Here is a 4129-nt window from a genome sequence, read left to right on the forward strand (position 1 = left end):
AATCGGAACTAGGACTGCTTCATAGAATGCAATAGTAAATCATCTTCAGCTGCAAGTTAAAAAGCCAATCAAGTTTAGGAAGTATTTTATTTATTTCTTTAATGCTGCCAGTCCAGGAACCTGATCTGGGATCTATGTTACATATAAAAAGTTCTGTTCTCCTATCACTTATGATGTTCATACAAATTTGATGACTGAGGTGAGCTACACAGCTCTGTCTTAAAAGATGTATGGAAATGATATTCTGACCTTAAAAAGGTCACATGTCTTGGCAGTTATATATTTGAGAGGTCTGAATCCCAAATATGAGGCTGGAAATGACAAAAAAAGTATGTGGAACTTCCTAAAATGTTGCATATATATACTTAGCAAATATACATATATGCTAAGTATATATTATTTGTAAACAATAATTGTGGTTTCAGTAGGAATTTTACTTAGATAAGGTCTATGTGATTATCAACATCTTTATGAAATGAATATGATGAAAAGAAATTTAAAATATATTATAAGCCACATTACTGAACATTCTTAAATGTTTGACATTGAAAAGAGAATTAATTCACTGGTCAATATATATATATTTAGAGATTGTGTTGATATGCGAATCCATTTTTTAGATTTTCACAGCTCAATCTAGTATAATTCTGTGTTAAAGTACCAGTGAGAGAGTGTTGCATAAAGTAATCAAATGTGATCTTTACTTTGTCTTTTTTTAAATTATTATTAAAAAGAGGAAATACAAAAGGTCTCAACAGGATAGATGCAACATCTTGTTTCTAGGTGTATCTTTGATAAAGGTATAGAAAAGATAATAGTTAAAAGGAATGGCTATGTGGATAATTATATTGTTTCAGGTACACAGAGCATCAGAGTTTGGGTACCAGTTCTGTAATGACCAATTTTCTGAGATGGTCTGATACATACAGAAATCACTTAGTGATATAAAAAATGTTTTACTGAATAGTAGAGGGATTTATGGCAGACTTGTACTGTAAAATTTCCTATAACCAGAACTGCATGGGTAACTGTTGGATAACACCAAACACGACTTGGTTATGGCATTTCCCTTTAAAAATAATACTCACAAAGAAACCTTTACTACCTTTAACATTTCAAGGAACTGATTACATCTCCGTGTACATCCCTCTTTCCAAAAGTATATTGCTCTTCTCCCTACCCATTTACCCAACACACATGGCTCAAATCAAAACAGTACTTTAAAACCTCTGAAATCCTGGATGGCATGGTGCTCCCCATCACCTTTGCTTGTGTATGCAATCAGCTATCCATTACTTAATTGTTGCTTTTAGCATCTGCCACCTGTGGGCCATATCCTAAGATTGATCTGTATGTGCTGAGCTTCCCATTGAAATCAATGGGGAGTTCTGTGGGGAAAAAAATCGAAGGCAGGAAATGGCCCTCATAATGAACACACAAAAAAATCCATTGCAACTCTAATTAATGAAACAAACTACAATATTAGGGAGTTAGTGATGTTAAATGAATTTTGAGTATTCTAATGGTTGAATATGCTTATTTAATCAAAGACATAACCCCACTCCCCCTGACCCTCAAAAAAGCACAACCCAATTTATTTCACTCACACTCTCTCTCTCTCTTTTTACATAATGGTACATTCCCAGGGAGCTGCACTAGATGACCCATTAGGTCTTTTCCATCTCTAACATCTCTGATTGATTGACCCAGGAGAGGAAACAGCCTTGCTAGAGAGATCAGATATAGCAGTGCATTATCTCTAGAAAGAAGACCCAGCTACGCAATGTGTACCACAACAAAATATTAATGAGAAAAGCCTTATATTCGACTCTCTTATCCAAGTGCCTACTCTTCCAGTCCTGTCTCAGCTTCAATAGAAGCTTTGACTGCAAAAGGATGTTTACTGTTGCAAGGGTTTATAGGATGGTGCTCAATTTCTGCAGCAATTTTAGATGAGCAAAAGGCAGAGCTGGCTGGCAGAGTTTCAATATACCGATGAAAAATGGTATACATAAAAATATTTTCTGCAAACTCTTTTCTTAATTCCCCCTTCCCCTTGACCATTTTTTTTCAACCCACTCTAGTGACTGAAGTAAAGGATTATGAAATAAAACTTCTCCCCTTGGTTATCTACCTGTCTATATTAGAGCCCATTCATGACTTGCTGTTCAAGCACCGCCTGGGTAATAATGGGGGGGCATAAGCCAAGGGATGAGGTTCAAATAGTCCAAGAAATCTTTTGAAAGAGACCATTAAAATTTCAAATTATCAATACATTCCAAATAGAATGTTGGTATTTTTTCACTTTTTACTAGGATCTACTTTTCATATTGGAAAGATATGTTCAGTAAACCATCACCCTTTTTTTAAAATTAAATAATAAAAAAATAATGATACATACTCCAATATCAATGAGCCACTTTGGATTGTGGAATACTGCAGGTATGTGCAGGTACTGAAGGCATCAAGATACCTAGTGATCATGATGTTATCAGTGAAAATCCACAGTAATTCCACTGAAGACAATGGAGATATTCCAAACTTCACCAAGCTAACAAAGATCAGAGTAAGATGCTGAAAGTGCAAAAACGATGCGCTTCAACCATGCCTTTAACCATGTAGAACTTATATAACCAACTGACAGATCCTTAGGATGCAAAATATTGTTTATTTGTTAAAAAAAACTTAAATTATTTATGTGCTGTTGTAACCCACACACCTTTTGGCTGTGGTGCTCTGTTCCATCTAGTGGCACCGAGACTACTTAGCGAGAGAGAAAATAAGCCTGCCCTCCAGCCTTAACAACTAGGTAGCTGGCTTTCAGCTCATGCAGTAGAGGTGTATACACTAAGCTCCAGAGGCCCCAGGTTCAATCCAGATAATTGGGGTCTGTCAGTGTTACACTATGGCAGGTTTTTTTCACTATTTTACAGACTAGTGAAAACCTGGCTCCACTGACATCCATGGCAAAACTGATTTTTTGTATCCTGTTTGTATACTTACATTGTTGAGTTACTTTTAAATAAGAAATGCTGCAGTTGCCTAATAAACAATTGCAATTATCTTTGTAAATACCACTAGAGCGTTAGAAATTGTCTCAATTGATGCACTATCCTGCCATCTGCTACTAAGAAGGCACGTAGACTTTAGATTTGGTAGAATGTTCATCATGCCAGAGGTTACACTGCATAAAGAGAGATTTCTGTAGAAAACAGATTATCTGTCAGAAAATTCCACGTGTTGACTATTTTTTTTGCTATCACATTTTCCAGATTTATTAAATATTTAGGCTAATCAGACATTTTGAAATGTTTTAAAATGAAATTTTAAAACTACTTGATTTCATAATCTTACTGTTTCTCACATTTATAGAGGTTAAATACATCAGTTAAAAAGGTAGTCATATATAAAACACAAAGGCTATGTACAGAGAGAGAGGGCTCATGCAGATAACACATTTATCACATATCCTCTATATTTTTCCTTATCTGAATAGCTGCAGAAATGGAAGAAAAGTACCAAATAAAAGAATGAGTTTTAAAGAATCTTTTCTGCCTCTATGCCATGAAGCATTAAGTAATTGCATTGAAAATGTAGGCCCAGCCCTTGGAGCCTTTCCACTTCACCAGCATAAAATCCAAGTAACTGGTCTTTATATATGTGACAAATGAAGGCGCTGAAGATGCAAAAACCTATCCCTTTAACAAGGGGTTAGAGAACTGGGTTGCACAATGTCCAGTCACAAGTGCTTTTTTTTTAACCAGGCAGGCACCATGGCTTAGCTGGCTAAAGCACCTGTCTAGTAAACAGGAGATCCTGGGTTCAACTCCCAGTGGTGCCTTGTTGTATGGCTTGGGGTGTGAGGGATAGCCCAGTGGTTTGAGCATTGGCCTGCTAAACCAAGGATTATGAGCTCCCTTCTTGAGGGGAGCAAAAATCTGTCAGGGGGTTGGACTAGATGACCTCCTGAGGATCCCTTCTAACCCTGATATTCTATGAGCCTCTTGGCTGGAATATCAGCCCCTCTGTATCACTTGGTAATGGTGGTTATTAATTTATTATTATTACCAGATGACAGAACAAGGAGTAATGGTCTCAAGTTGCAGTAGGGAGGTTTAGGTTGGATATT

General features: G+C 36.4%; 1 non-coding gene across 1 annotated transcript; it reads left to right on the forward strand.

The window, feature by feature from the left end:
* The first annotated feature begins 3767 nt into the window (after nucleotides 1-3767).
* Nucleotides 3768-3841, forward strand: TRNAT-AGU. The gene has a single exon. It is a non-coding gene; the product is annotated as a tRNA-Thr (tRNA).
* Nucleotides 3842-4129: the final 288 nt, after the last annotated feature.

Source organism: Mauremys mutica, chromosome 14 (assembly GCF_020497125.1).
Source record: "Mauremys mutica isolate MM-2020 ecotype Southern chromosome 14, ASM2049712v1, whole genome shotgun sequence".
NCBI lineage: Eukaryota > Metazoa > Chordata > Testudines > Geoemydidae > Mauremys > Mauremys mutica.